General features: G+C 24.7%; 1 protein-coding gene across 1 annotated transcript in view; it reads left to right on the top strand.

The window, feature by feature from the left end:
• LOC136972469 (33 kDa inner dynein arm light chain, axonemal-like) overlaps positions 1-16,549 on the top strand; it is a 138,219-nt gene that overhangs the window by 23,041 nt on the left and 98,629 nt on the right. The window lies entirely within an intron of this gene.

The raw sequence follows: 16,549 nt of genomic DNA, 5'->3' as shown, positions 1-16,549 counted from the left end.
ACAACGGCATTAAAATGGCTTTGGAGGTGACCGTTATTGGAGGTTCGTCCGTCAATTAATATCGATAATAATGTTTTGATTTGTTTTTCGGTTAAGGGGTAATCATTTCCTTATAAATGTCATTACACCAACGAATAGAAAAATTACAATTAACAAATTATTCATGATATTAAATATTAAAATTATATATATATATATATTAACACGCCTAAGGACACGATTGACGAAAGATAAATAATTATTTAATAATTCTACAAATATTTTCCTAACAAAATTAATATATTAAAGTGTTGACTCTTTTATAGTAACAATAATAATTATTATTATTTTAATTAATTTTTACGAATTGTTTTTTTTTTAAATTCATCAAGTCTAAACTTGATTATCGTTTTATACTTAGTTCCGAATTTAATTATATTACTTATAATTGTTTCAAATAAAAATAAACGTAAGTAAATACGAATAAATATTTCTTCTCCGCTCAAAAATAATTATAAAGATCTAATTCTGTACTAGGGAAAAAGTTAAATAAATTTTTTTATAACGTACTACATTGGCAGCAATTGCCCTCAAGTCAATAGTTATTTGTAGTCAGATGATATCGAGTAAATTAAAATAGATAAAAATTTCAACTTTGAAAACATAAAGGAAATTAGATAGCATTGTTATGATAAAAATTATTCAGAAGAAATCGGAATGTCGTTTATAAATATAACATATAGGAAATGACGAGTACATACTCATATTGATATCTTTGTATGGAGAAGTCGAGAGTTGTGAAACAGTTTTTACCTGTTTTTTTTTTTTCGAGGTTTAAATTGTGTTATTGAACCTTACGAATTATAAGAAGAATGCGGGATGCTATTTCTAAACTTGTCTAAAGAAAGGAAGAACTTGTTAAGATCGCTTACGATAATCCATTCTTGATAATAATACGTGGGTTAATTATCTAATTAATGTATTGATGCGATCGAATTTCGATTAATAGAGTAACTGTTTCTTTTCTTATTTAAATTTTAATGCTTAGTTGAATATCTATTTTAAAATATGACTTTAATACACTTTGTTAGATGTAATCGGTTATAATTGCCGTTTAGTGACAATACAATTGCTGACATAAAAAAAAAGATTTACGAAGAAAAAGAATGGATATAGAAAAATTAAAATTAGTTTTAATAATAATATAAATAAAAATCTGTAAATAATTAATTAGTATTTATATATCGTTATTTTTTCAATTAAGTTTAATAATGCAATAATGTAAGAGGAATTTTCTCTTTTGCAACAATGTGTGGGGCCCTTAAAAGGAATTCGATTGTTTCAAGAGTCATCGATTTTTCATGATTTAAAACAAAAAAAAAAAAACTATCCATTCTACGAATTTCGATTTACAATTTCAATTAGATCTAGTCTAACTTTACAATAATATATATATATATAAATTTTACATTACAGTACTTAAATTATTCGAAAAAGCACAAAAAATTTTAATTTTCTAGTATCTCCGATATATAATAGCCGTACTTTAAAACCCTTAAGGTTAGGGTGTGATCCGCATATGACCTGAATTTAACCATTCACTGAACCGGTGACGTCACAAGACATCTGTAAATAGGTTAAGAAGAAAGATTTAAGACTTGAAAGTAAAATAATCGTCATGTCAAGTTCAGTTAAATACCCAAAGTTCACTCGTGTGTAAGAAGAATCTTAACTACACCATGTCGATAAACGTTATTAATCAATCAAAACTGACTACAATGAGAATTTTCACTATGCCTTAAACACACAAAATTACCTCTTATTGTTGGAATTAACGCTTATACTATTTTATTACTCGACGTTGGACTTAACTGTTTGTGATCATAAAAAAAAATCGAAATAATTAATAAAACTTTATTTACATAATAGAATTGAATGTAAAATAGTAAATGGAAACGTTTGAATGATTCATAAAATTCTCGAGTACGAACATTAATTAAATTACTTTCATTCTTCAAACAAATAGCATTGTTGAGCGTGAAGCGTGACAATAAGTAGCCTGAATAATCAGTAAACAAGAATCCTTAAAGTGTTAGTGTTATAGTTCATGTAAATGTTTATTAAAATACAAACTATAGCCTACAAGTGGTTTAAAGTGATTCAAGAGTATAAAACTGGACTAAGCTTAAAATGTTTTTAATCTCTTTGTTAAGCGAAAAAAATAAAATAAAATAAAATAAATTGTGTAAATATATTACCAGTTACCAAACCCATTTATTGATTGAAATTATACATAACTAAATAATACATTTAATCCTATAAATAATTATATACAAAATATTTAAATTTATTACAATTATTTGATCAAAAAGATGGAAAAATCAAGACTATTTGTAGGTTAATTTAATCGTTATCAATTATATATACCGAAAGGGAGAATTTGAAAAGACTTGTTGACAAATACGAAAGAATTAAATTGAATAATAAAGGGCTTCTTATACAAATCTTAATTGTTTCAAATTGGGAATAAATAGTGCAGAAACAAGCAATTGTAAACAAAATTTCATTTGGAAATGGAACAATCGTTTGAAGATTTAATTTTTGATGAAGAAATGCGAATTAAATAAAAATGGGAAAAATTTTAAATCAAGAAAACAAAAAAAAAAATAAATAAAATAAAATAAAATAAATTTTAACATGATTTTAGGTTAAGCGTAAATCCAGAAAAAACAAGGAGTTATAAATAAAAATCAAAATTAAGCATTAAGAAGTTACGAAATCAAATTAAAAAGAAAAAAAAATTATTACAAGTTTTGTATCACAATAGATTAATGTAATAAAATCGCGCAAAATTTTAATCTTTAATGAAATCTTTGCAGCTAAAATAATACGAGAAGGGCGTTATACACCCTCAACTGTGGGAAAGGGGGGAGAGAAATTTGAACTATAAAATGAAGACATTATGAAAGTTCGATATTATCGATGGTATTTATAAAAATAACAAAATTTTTGTAGAACTCTAATATATATAGTGGATTTTACTAGAATTAGCGATACAACTAAAAAAATTATATTCGAGACAATCTCAAAACTAATTGTTAATGTGCTAAAAGAATAGATTTATCAAATTTACACTACTACAATCTCGTAATCCACTGTGAAAGCTTGATTTACCTTAGGCTGTTTAATGTAATAGTTAAGTAAACGCTATAGTTTTCAACCATAATGCTAATTTCAATCGTTCATAGAAGGATTTAACACGAAGATTTCCTTCGTATATTTATTTTAAAAATTATAATATGGTATTTATCGATACATTGACCGACTAAAAAGATGCTCCACTTTGAGAATTTACGAGCACCTAAAAATAAAATTTTGATTTTAATTAAATGGGAAGAAAAAAATTCCTATCCTAAAAATCTATAAGATATAAACAATGATAAATAGGCCTATTCTATTGCATTTAAGTTCTATAACAAGAAAGCCAGAAGGACTATTTAGTCTGGGCTTGACGTTTATAGAAGTCTCCAAGACATTATTTATAAAACAATTTTTTTTTTAACTGAAAAGATTATTTATATTAGATTTTAAAAAGATAATACAATTTTTAACACCTCAAAAATATAAGTGGTCTGGGCCTCTTTGAAATCTGAATGGTCTTGTGTGATATATCGTATATGAATATAATGTTGATATCCTATTACATTGCCATAAAGTAAGCATAAATATAGCATATTAATATAAATTATCTCGGCTTACACCTATTAACGTGAAATTTGAGAGTGAAGTGTTATTTTTAAGGTCGGGATAGATGGTCAATGTAGCCCACACTAACTACTACTTATGTCTATAAATCGTTAATTGTTTTATTGTCTTGTAAACGAAAACTCTCTTCCTGATTTTAAGTCAGTCAAATTACAATGTTATTGTTTTATTGTACTCGGAAGAATGTTTTCTTTAACGTTTAATTAACGAATAATTTTGTTAAATTCGATTAATTTTATATTTTAGTCGCAATTTAACCTGCATTCTGGTCTCGCCCGTTTTTATGCGATATGCGGAAATACGATATAAACAACTAATAAAATGAATAAGAAAACATTCTATTAATTAAAAACTATTCAATAAAAAACAAATTATTATTTTATGCACGATAATTTAACTTTTTAATATAATTTAATCTGCCGACATTATAAATTAATCAAATGTCGTTATCAATATTTAAGTGAAAATTAATAGCATCAAAGTAATTAATGATTATATTCCGCTTTAATTAATAAAATTATTTTTAATTTGTTTTATCAAGTCGGGCGATTCCGTAGCCTGTTTTTAGAAATACAAGCAATCTAAATGATGATAGATGTTACAAGAGCGTCAAAACCTCATTCATCAACATACATTTCCGTTATTCTATATTTAAATAACTATTTTAATGTATCTCACAGTAACGAAAACAAAGCAAATAACTGTTAAGTATTCAAATGAAGCAAAGATTTAAAAATACATACAAAAAACATAATATAGAAGTTAAAAAATCTGTTTTTAATTATTTTTATTATAGAAAAAAAGCATAAAGTAACTCGAAAATTGGAAGAAAATGGAACTAAATAACCATTTAACCAGGGATTAAATCATAATTACATCACGTATTCTGAGTACAGTATTTCGAATTTTCAATTCTTTAAATATTAGAATAAAAAAATATTTACATGTTTTTTATTATCTTAATATATAGGCCTAAATCGTGTTTGCCGGACCGTATCATACGTAACAGAATAAACTTCCCCGAAATATTTAAAAAACCTTCCCATAAATTTGTCTATAAATGTAGTTAACAAGAATTCAACGTAACTATAAACTAAGATATAACCAGATGAATAATTTATCGAGTAAATTCCTATTTATAATTCTTGTCCCAATTACAGAATAGCTTCTAACAATTAATAAAGGTTTGATCAATTTTGGGTTGTTTGTATTTAAAAAATGTGCATGTGTTACTATAAATATTACTTATTATATCCTGGTTATGATGTAATCGGCCATTTGATTTGCGTCATTCATTTAAAATATTCCAAGTATGATGGCAGCATTTGTTCACTGGTTTCTCTATTAATCGAACTATTTAGGTTAAACAAAACGTTTTCATTTGTATTGTTTGTTTCTAAATAGCAAATATTTATTTACCGCTTGTACTTTCACTATTTAAAAGCGGAATACTTGACCCATTGATCTATCCTCTCACCTCAATTACTTCGAACTGTTTGACATGAATCATTTACTAGACAATAAAGACAACTTTTGATGTTTGATGTCTTAAACAACTTTGTCCTCATTTTAAAACTTTCTCTCTCTCTCTTTTAATGTTTCATATATAAATTTATTGTACGAATACTTTAGTATAATTATTATAATTGCAATTAATAAGAGGAGGATTATCCAAGTGAATTTCCTTTAGGTTCGTATCTAAATTGTCTGGATGTAAAGAAATAGTTTTGTTCAACAGCTGACAATTAACTACAATAAATATATTCTTGCATTTTCTCTTCGAGCATCTTCAATGCAGTTAGTTTGCTATACATTCTGACTGTTGAAATGAAATCAATTCAAAATACCCTTTAAAAAGATAGCAATTTTAAAAGTTGAGATGCTGAAGAATGGTGATAAACGAGTTACAGAATATTACAAAATATTTAAACGGTAATTAAAGGCTCTTTAAAAGAATATTTGCAGAATTTTACTTTGTCGGTTACTAAACAAAATTCCATTGTTTAAAAATAGAAAAAAAATACCCTTTATTTTTCAGATTACATAACAATTAAAGGAACTGTCAACATATTAAAATGTCATAACTCTTGAAAAACAACTTAATTCGCTTATAAACTCTCGTAAGTAAATAAATTAAAATTTTAAAATATACAGTAATTTTAATTAATTTTATAATTGATTAATTAACCAATATTTTTATAAATTATTTAATAATTTATTAAAAAATTATTAAATTTTTGTTAAGTTTAAAGTATGTAATCATCCGAAAACAACAATTCAAAAGAAATTAATTTAATTTTTATACAAATATTAATAAATGACATAAAATGTTATCTCTTAGTTATATATATCATTTTCTAAAAATGTCTTATTGTATCGTTTATTTTCCATTAAAAAGTAGTCTAAAAAATATATGAAAAAAAGAAAAAAACAAATTGCAATATAAGTTACTTTCCTCAATTGAAAGATATGCAGATTACAGGCAAAAAATAATATATTTTCCTAAACAAATTGTAGAAAAAAAAATCATATTTAATGTCCTTGTATAACGACCGTCCTTGGAAAGCTATTTTCCCCCTTTTCTCTTATATCAAAAGATATGGAGCCTATGGGTAAAACAATCAAAAATAAATCGAAAGAGAAGAAGAAATATAGGACACTTGGAAACTTACTAAGAATTTTGTAAATTTCCATCAAACGTGATAGTATTAGGCTGTCATCTTATACACATAAATAACGTAAAAATGTCATTTTTTACGGATTACGTCTAAAGATGAGTAACTGAATATCTCGTCTCACACCTTTATTTATTTTTGTTTGCGTGTTCGCTAATGTCAATACCCACCTACATAAATGAAGTAATGACAGTTTTATGCCTTATATAAAAGCATTAGTTAACAGGTCAGATTGAAAAACAAAAGTTTTCATATTTCGGAAACATATTTTAAGTGTTAAGAATGTATAATTTGTTTTGTAAGTTCCATTTTTGCTGTTAATTCTCTATTTTATTTAGTTTGTCATATTTACGTGATTAAGGGAAGAAGTAAAAAAAACATTTTTTTTTGTTTAGTTTTTGCGTGTTTCGCATTCTGTACGAAATAAACAGAGATACAGAAAAATCTCTACATTATCTATATATAGCAATCCAGCAACCTGCAGAATAATAAATAGTACACCAACCTGAGAACATGATTCTGATGAAATCGCGCTTAAGATATTGCTGAAAAAGTAATTAATAAACTAGCTTAATTCGCTTATCTTTGCCCAAATAAGCTTGTTACGAGAAATAAAACCTTTGATAACAATTTTGTATCGTGTAACAATTATGCAAAACAGTCGTAGATCGACTTAAAGGAATAATTAAATGAATTCCTCACTATCAAAAATGCTTTCCTATTTATGACCGCATTCCATTCCGAATATTTTTATTTATACAAGTGGCTATTTATTACCCAATATGTGAGAAGTATTCTGCCCATTATCAATACTATTCGTTGAGTTTTATATAATTTAAATAGATGCACGTGTTCTATCAAAGTGTTTTTTAATACTCGGAATATATTATATTAAGCTATGGGAAGTAAGATGCAAATACAGTCGTGTCCTGCGCTGATTGGTTGTAAGATAGTGTCTATAATTTATATTATTTATATATTTATATATTTATAAATAATATATTTATATAAATAAATAATATAATTTATATTATTTATTTATATTATTTAAAGTTTCGAAATAAATTGTTAAATTGTTAAAATAAAAAAAAATTGTCCATAATTATTAGTTTAAAAAATTAATTTAGGTCTCCTTATCAATTTTTTTTTTATTATTACAATATGAGGAAAACGTACGGTAGGGGCGCCATTATGCCTTTCCAACGTTGGACTAGCTTAATTCAATTATTTTTCTAAGAAAAGATCATTTCTTGGGAAAAAAATTGGAGTAAGTGAAAATAATAGTCTAATTTGGTGAGCCATAATGTGGCCCCTTACCTTACAACAGAATAATTTGATTGAAATAAAGCATTAAAATTAAATGAACAAAATTAATTTATTTAATGTTATTTAATTCAGAATAAAGAATGAATAAGAAAATGTGGTGTAAATCCAATTAGCTACTATTTTATTTATAATATGAAATAACATAATTTTATTTGGTGCACGTTCTATAATTCTTTTAACTTTTATTATGTTGTCATACTTTATTCATTAAATAATTAATACATTTCTAAATTATTTTTTTAATTATCCGAATAGAAAATTAACTGCATTCATTGGAAAATATGTAGCGAGATATAAATCAAAAACGAGTAAAGCATTATTTTCTTTTTAATGGAACTAAATTGTTAGCATTACGTCCATTTAAAAAATTACTACAATCATTACTTAATAATCTTTTAAAACAGTGGTCCTCCGAACTAGGGGGTCTTCGGGTTAAATCCGGTCTATGAACATAAAAACCTACTTTTGGACCACAAGATACAGTATTTGTGGTCCTCCTTATACGTAATTTGGCCAACCAATCGAAAAATTTTCGGGGTATCACTGTTTTAGGTCACGAATTATAAGAATTTTACCTTAATTTGTGAACGAAGATTCATATTAATGTTAAAAATACTACTAAAAAAGATTTTATTTCATTATTTTATACGAAAATATTTTAATCTAAAACTGTTTATAATAATATATATATATATATTAATATTGACCTATATGTATAATTTTACTATTATTTTAATAATATAATTGCCATTGTTTAATATAAATGAAGTTTATTCTATAAAGTGAAAATATTCAGGCGTATAACAATATAAATATATTACAAACATTTTTTAAAAAGTATTTGTTTTAAGAAATCTCAATTAGGTCTGTTGTTGGAAGAAATAAATTCAAAGATGAAAAATTGCAAAATTAATAAAAAGAAAGAAAGAAAATGAAAAATTTTAATGAATTTAGTTTAGTAGATTTGGTATTATTTTCACGAAGTCAGAATTAATAAAAATTTCTATTAGATTTTGACATTCTTCAACCTAGATGAGGCCCTCTTGGGTATTTAAGTTCAATAATTCTTAATATCCTCTTTTTTAAACTTACCACAAACAATCAGAAATTTTTTTCGTCGATTAATTGACGTTTAGATTTAATAATATATTATTTTTTAATAAAAAATAATAATTAATTAACAATTGTTGTTTGTTTTGTGATAGAAATCCAAAGCGATGAATAGTTTTTCTACGTAAATTTATATCTGTGTAAAAATGGTTTTCGTATCGAATGGAGGAGAAAGTATTTAATTCCGAGAATATTTATGGCGTTTTAGTGAAATCCAAATAAGATGAATAATGTGTCTGCGAACACGATAGAGTGGGTGTGGTCCATAGACTGGAGGATGCCACATGGTGTGGCTCTAACCTATTTACTCGACCCCGTTAACTTAGACTCGATTTCCTTTTATAATCGGCTACTTGTATTTATACAGCAGATCTGTTGTTCCTTTAAAAATGTTTTCTTGTCGTCCTTTAGGGAAATACTTGTCCCCAATTCCTTCCTGAACAACGTCAGACGACTTAAATTCCCATCCTGAAGATACATAACACATTATGTTACAGTATTTCTCATATGTTCCATATTTTAACTTTTAAAATATAAAAATAAACAATATGTAAATGTGTTATCCATTAACATACAATTTATAAATAAGAAGATGATATAAAACATTTTGTAATGGAAAAGAATAGGATAATAACAATTTAATAAAAATAGTTTTAAAATTATATAACATGTGGATGGGTAATTCTTTTTAAAAGTGAAAGTTGTTATTGAATTCCTTTAAATATGATTAACGAGGTCAAAGATTGAAATGATAACGTAAATATCATTATCTACTGTACCTCCATGTCGTTAATTTTAAACTATAGGCACGCTTTCTTCATATATGTGGATTCCCAGAAAACGATATCACGAGTTTTTACTCATTTAATTATGAAAAAAAAAACGGCAATTCATGCAGCAGAGAACCCTAGATTCTCTGAGAAAGTGGTCCACATGTCAATTGAATATAAAATGCAAACATTACCAAGTTACAATAGTTAAAAATACAATGGCTACTATTCTATAATTCAACAAAGATATGAATACAAGTTAGTTCTTTCAGGTATTCTAAGATTTATATCTGGCAAAACAATAGGAATTTTTATCACGAAACTGCTTAATAACGGTACACTATGCTTACAATTAGATATTATTTTAAGTTTTTTGAAAATGACTAAAACTATGTTTTAGAGATACACGCTCTTTTTAAACTGCATTTTTACCAAGTAATATAAATTCCCGTAAACAATTTAACTGGTCTAAAAGTGTCATACAGTAAAGAATTGTAGCCTATTTATAGAAAGGCTCGCTACAACATATAGCATGTGTTATTTAATGGATGAACTGAATATTATATTCATTAATATAAATAACACGTTCTTCTTTACATTCTTCGAAACCTAATTACATATAAAAAATATATATATAAAATTACTATTTATAGAATTATTATTTTCTCTATCTCATTACATGATGAGATATAACGAGAATTTTAAAGTGAGTTTTTTAAAATGTATTCAAATTTTAGTATTTTGTTTCGACGTTTATTTTGTTAAAAGAGAGAATTTCTTAACGGAAATCACAAAATTATTTTAATAAAAATCAGTATCTTATACAGAAAACAAAAAAAATCACTTTTTTAATAAGAAAAATAACAATTTTCGATAATAAACTCATACTAAAAATCAATAACATAAATTAAGAACCGTCTTTTTATTTAAGCCATAATTTACAAATGAATTAATTTAAGCCATAATTTACAAATGAAGTATTAAAACACTGAAAAGAAAAAAGAATTTCTGTAGTCAGTTACATTAATGCTAAAAGTTGAATGCACTAGTAAAGGTCAATAACTCTCCACATTCTCAAATAATTTAATCTCGTATTCCTGATATTATGCTGAAGAGTGAGTACAAACTTAACGTAAAACTGAATAATATATATTCCTAAATAAAATATAGAAAAATAATTTTTATAATAAAAAAAAATTTAATAGTAATTTCGTAATGGAAATAGTAGTAAGGTATTTTAAGTAATATGATATTTTTAAATAACATATAATTAAATATTTAAAAATGCCAAAAAAACAAAAGAAAAAAAATAGAAGAATAATAAAGGTAGATGCTCTAAGTCATAGGCATCACCTCTATAAATATATTACAACGTACTACATCGGTCATCTGATGAATCAACTAAACCCGTGTTCGTTAAGCATGACTAAAGGGTTAGGAGCCAATTTAACACTCGTTTTGAATTTATATACGCATTAATTTTTTCCAGATTACATTTTAAAAAATAACGAAAGACACTAACTATATATAGAACTCATTTAAATAGATCTAATAAATTTTTAAAGTCCATTGATTTTTCTCGGACGACCTAAATTTCTGCATATTAATAATAGACAGTTTATCCACTCTATCAAATCAACCTCTTTCTTAGAATGTTGTCACTACTGACAAATTGTCATTTGAAACGAGAGAGAGGGAGAAAAATCGGAAAAAAACACAGAAAATATTGGGATCAAATCACGAAGAGCCCGAGGACACAATTCACCTAGAACGTACCTCTCTCTCTCTCTCTCATCGTTCAAAATTTCAAGTTTTGTTTCTTCTTCATAAGCAGAAATTAATAGATTTAACACTGAAAAAATAACAATGAATATTAATGATCGAATCAATAGAAAATTAATGGATTAAAATTATGATTAAACTGAATAGGAAATTTTTTGAAAAGAAATTTATATAAAAACAAAAACTTTAATCGAGTTTGACGTTTAAAAAAATATTTAAAAAGTAATATATATCTAATTATCAAAGGAACGATATACGGAATGCATTATCTGTTTAACGATCTGCATATATAATGATATATTTGCTTATAGGAAATTGAAGAATATTGTAGATGCGATAATAAATAGATCTTACACAATTATTCCTTTTACGCAAAGATTTTAATTTTTAATCTTATATTAAAATTTATTAAATGTAATTAATTTATGTAGAAACTTGTCCTTTTTTTTTTAAATCTTCTTTAAAAATTTTTCCGTCTTTTAACTCTAGTTTTTCATTTCCTCGGAAAACTCGTAAATAATTTTAATTTTTGCCGTATGATTATCGATGCTGTGTATTTATTTATAAAATGATTGATTTATCATTGTTTATATCAACTTAATTAATATGGACGATGCATACGTGTATTGGCAATAACACTACTATGAACGCAGCAATATCACGCAATATAAGGAATTTGTTATCTATTTTATAGTTTTTAATTAAAATTTCCTGGAATTAAATATAATACTTAATAATAATTTGTGTTTTAAAATATTCTTTGACTACTTGGGTTTTTTTTTTAAATCAGGATTTATCAATAGCATTGAACTTTTGTTAATTCTTGAAGAAATTAAAGTTTATTTGAGACATTTAGATCGAAAAAACAATGCAAAACTAAAAATATAATAAAGCGTTAACGTATTTTATTCTTGAAATTATTCATACAATAATAGACTTACGTAGTAACCGATAACACAATATTATATGTATAATAATAGCTTATTTTCATAGAAATTATTTAGTCTTATACACTTACTGTACAAGCTATTAAATTCGTAGAAAATTGACATTTCATAAGTGTATATCAGAAAAAATTAAGGAAAATATTAAATAAATTTTTAATCGAATATTTTGATTAGGTCCTGATTTATTCATCATTTTCCCTGCTAATAACACGAATATTTCTTTCCTTTGATTTATTTCCTTATAGATAAAAACGTAACCCTTAATTTGTGTAATTTGACATTCTAATAATATTTCGTTAATACTATCAATAAAAAAGAAATCATTTTATCATAATACATAAATAATTACATATAAATTATTATAAAGGAAATGTTAAAGATTTTTTTTTAAATCTATAATTATGTTTCATATATTCGATTTATAAATATGTTTTAGTGGCAATTATTCATTTACTAAATATGCTTGATCGTCTAAACATATATAAACATATGCCATATGCTATAGGTATAGGTATAATGCATGATTACACCAAATATCTTCATAAATTTATCTCCGAAAGTTTCATTTTCCAGGAAATATTGAGAACAGAAAAATGAACAAACTAATATTTGTTCATTGGTAAATGACTAAAAAAAAAAAAAAAAAAAAAAAAAAAAGAAACTCTATTTTTAAACGGCAATTTTAAAAATATTCTTTATTTTTAAATTGCTAATGATACTTTGTTGGATATAGTGTAATGAGAAGGAAAATTAATAATAAGAAACAAAAAGGGAAAGTAATTGCACAAAGACAATTACTTTTATTTTCATGCATAGATTTTCATACACGTTAGACTAAGAACATTTTAAAATGCAAATAACATTGAAAGAATGGCCTGGCAGCAAAATGGTCTTTTTTTTTTTTAATTACAGTATGTTTTAGTATACCGAGTAATATTATCTTTCCCTTATTGTAATTTGTAAAATTAAAATAACTGAAGAATATTAATTCCCACTAATATCAAATGCTTTTCTTTCTATTATCTCTACTACTAAGTTTTTAGCTTTCTCCTACAGTTTAATCATAGTTCTGGTTACAAAATCTAAAATTTATTCTCTTCCTCTTTTATTATGCCATCAACTTGACAGGTTTACAAGTTAGTACAGATACATTTAGCATTATTAACTTATTTGGCTAAGTATATCCATTGAGTTAAAGGCAACCTGGATTACAAAATCCTTTTACCACAAATAGAAGAATTCATACATTGTAAATATAATAACCATTTTAATAAATTCAAAATGCTGGTCTTTACTAGAATTATAATAGTTCTATTCCTTACATAAATTATTATTATTATTATTTATTTGGTTAACTAAAATTGATTGAATTTTTTTAAAGTTTTAAATAGGTTTTACCGTAATAAATTGAGTTTTCTCCATATACAGTATATAACTTTCTAGAAGTCCCAAGAAAGGTTTATCAGGTATTTTCTTTCAGTTTATTTATCATTTTTGATTAATCATATTATTTTAGTATTGATATTAATAATATTACTGTATTATTATTCAAGTCATTTAATAAGAATCCAAGTGTAAGAGATAAGCTATTTTATCTTTATCTAGAGATATGAATTTAAATCTGATCTGTTTATTTAGGTTGAAGCTATATTCTCTGTATATCAGTTATATTGATCGATTCCACTGTATCAATTTTTTTGTGACTTCAAACACTAAAACAAATAACCTTTTATTTCCATTCTGAAAGTATAACAATATTATATATTGGGCTTCATTTTTAATTTTAATTTTTGTTTTTTCCCGGCGATAAAGTTTATTTTATTCATTTACATTCGGATATTAAAATGCAAATCAACCCGAAATAAAGAGTTTGATAAACTGGGAAATTGGCTACTATGTCCGACACTAATTCATTGTACTGGCTGGATTGAAACGTTAATAATAGTGTTCTTGTCTCATCGACAAATATTATATTATCTATCATCTTATGATCTACTTTCGTGGTTTTCGAGAATGCATTTAATAGAATTTAATTTATCATTAATCTTGCTTAAATATTTCTTAGATTTTCTTGAAAAACGTATTGTATAATTTCAAATTTCATCGACCGACACGGATTATAATTTTATAATATTATTATCAAAAAGGCTTTCTTTTTATTATAATGTTTCTTAATATTTTATGGAACGATGAAAGTATTATAAATTAATATGTTTAACGGCCGTAAAGGCACTATATGAAATATATTAAATGTAGTTTTATAAATATTTTTTAAATCCTAAATATATTATTTGATATAAAACTAATTCATGTTTGATATAGAAACCGCATTATTAGTAATATATGAAATACAGTATTACTAATCGTTCTCTTACGTGTCAAAAAAGACTACATTATTACTAATTTGGTTTTCCACATTTTATTTCTTACAATATTTTTATAGTACACTATTATAATATATAATTTATTCGTACTTACGTAAAATTCCCATCTGTTGAAGTAATTAAATGCATTTTTTAGTACGAAATGAAAAGAACATTGAAATATACTAAATAATGAACTTACGTAGAATAATTGATCTCTTGAATTTTCTTGTCGATAACTTTTTAACCTAATGAAAGTATAACACATTAAATTCTATTTTACCTTATTCATGTCTTATTCTGGAATAAATAATTTAGTACAAGTTTTAACTGAATGACTCAGTTCAAGTACAGTACATAATAAATAAAGTATATTGCATCATAATTGTTAACTGTATGGCCGTATTCACATGATAAACAGTCAGTTTTTATAAGTTAATGACACCTTCTCACACACATTATTAAATTGTAAGATTTGCAATAAACAATTGTTTATTTTATGAAAACGTGGCAACGATATTAAATAATTTTTTGAAAAATTAACAAAGTAAAGTAACAAATTTCAAAATAACATAAAATATATTATATCATACATATTAAGAAAAGTCTGTATAACACGAAATTACACAGTTTATTCATGAATTATAACATTATATAAAGTGATTTTTCGTGTTGAATTTTCGATTCACCCATTTTCTGCATCTTAAACAATGACTTTAGGAATGAAGAGAGAAATATTTCGATATCTAGAACATCATTTTTTGATGAGTTGACATAAATTAAAACTACAGTTATCACATTATGTAAGAAAAATATATTGTTTTTAGAAATTCTCGTCTTCCTGTACATTTGATAAATATTTTAATAATAATTAATCTAGAAAAACAAGCAATATTATCTCAGAAATAATAATTTTAACAACTTTATAATACTATTTAAATATAAATTTAAACATTAATAAGAGGCGAATATAACATTATAATAGAATACGATTAAAATAGGACACGTAAGAATAACTTGACCATGTTTAAAATAAAATGTAAACATTGTTAAAATTTTGAGATTGTAATAAATACATGATAAACATTATGCAGGCATGAAAAACTTGACATTGATTCATTAATTATCTTTACTAGAGGTCTCCAAGTATCTTTAAACTTGGCTGTATTCACGACCTGTTAGCTAGAAACAGGAAATTTATATCAAAAATATACAGTACTAATATATAATAATTATAAAATAAGAGATTTACTAAAATATTAATCAAAAATATTATCTAGATCAAAAAAACAATTTTTCTGATAGTCTAAAAATAAAAAAATAAATAAAAATAAAAATACAGTAAATAACTTAATCTTTTATATTTAAGCTTTAGTCCAATGATTTATGTAGGCACCAGATTATATTTAAATATAAGCCGACACGTTCTTAGATCTTACAGATAGTAGATTTTAATTTAAAATACGTAACGACATTAATAAGGAAGATTTCTTATTGTATTAGATAATCATTAAACTGAAACGAATTAACATTCGTAGATTTTGTAATAACTATTGTAAGAAAACCAACTGTTATGGATCAATAACGAGAAATTTATATAATAAAACGTCAATTTCTAAAACACAAAAGAAATAACACAACGTTAGATAGAAATTGTCTTAGATAAGTTAACAAGATGGAACAATAACCACAATAATCTTCCTCGAGACTGTCCTAAATATAAACCTATCGAAACATTTTCAATTGCATTTATATTTTATAATTTATAACAATAGAAAATTAAAAAAAACAAACATGGCATTAATTAAATTCTATTATTATAATTATTGTTA

This window comes from Centruroides vittatus, unplaced genomic scaffold, assembly GCF_030686945.1.
Source record: "Centruroides vittatus isolate TY-2023 unplaced genomic scaffold, ASM3068694v2 contig_1057, whole genome shotgun sequence".
Taxonomy (NCBI): Eukaryota; Metazoa; Arthropoda; class Arachnida; order Scorpiones; family Buthidae; genus Centruroides; species Centruroides vittatus.
The sequence above is the reverse complement of the archived record's forward strand: the minus strand, read 5'-3'. Positions and strand labels throughout refer to the sequence as shown.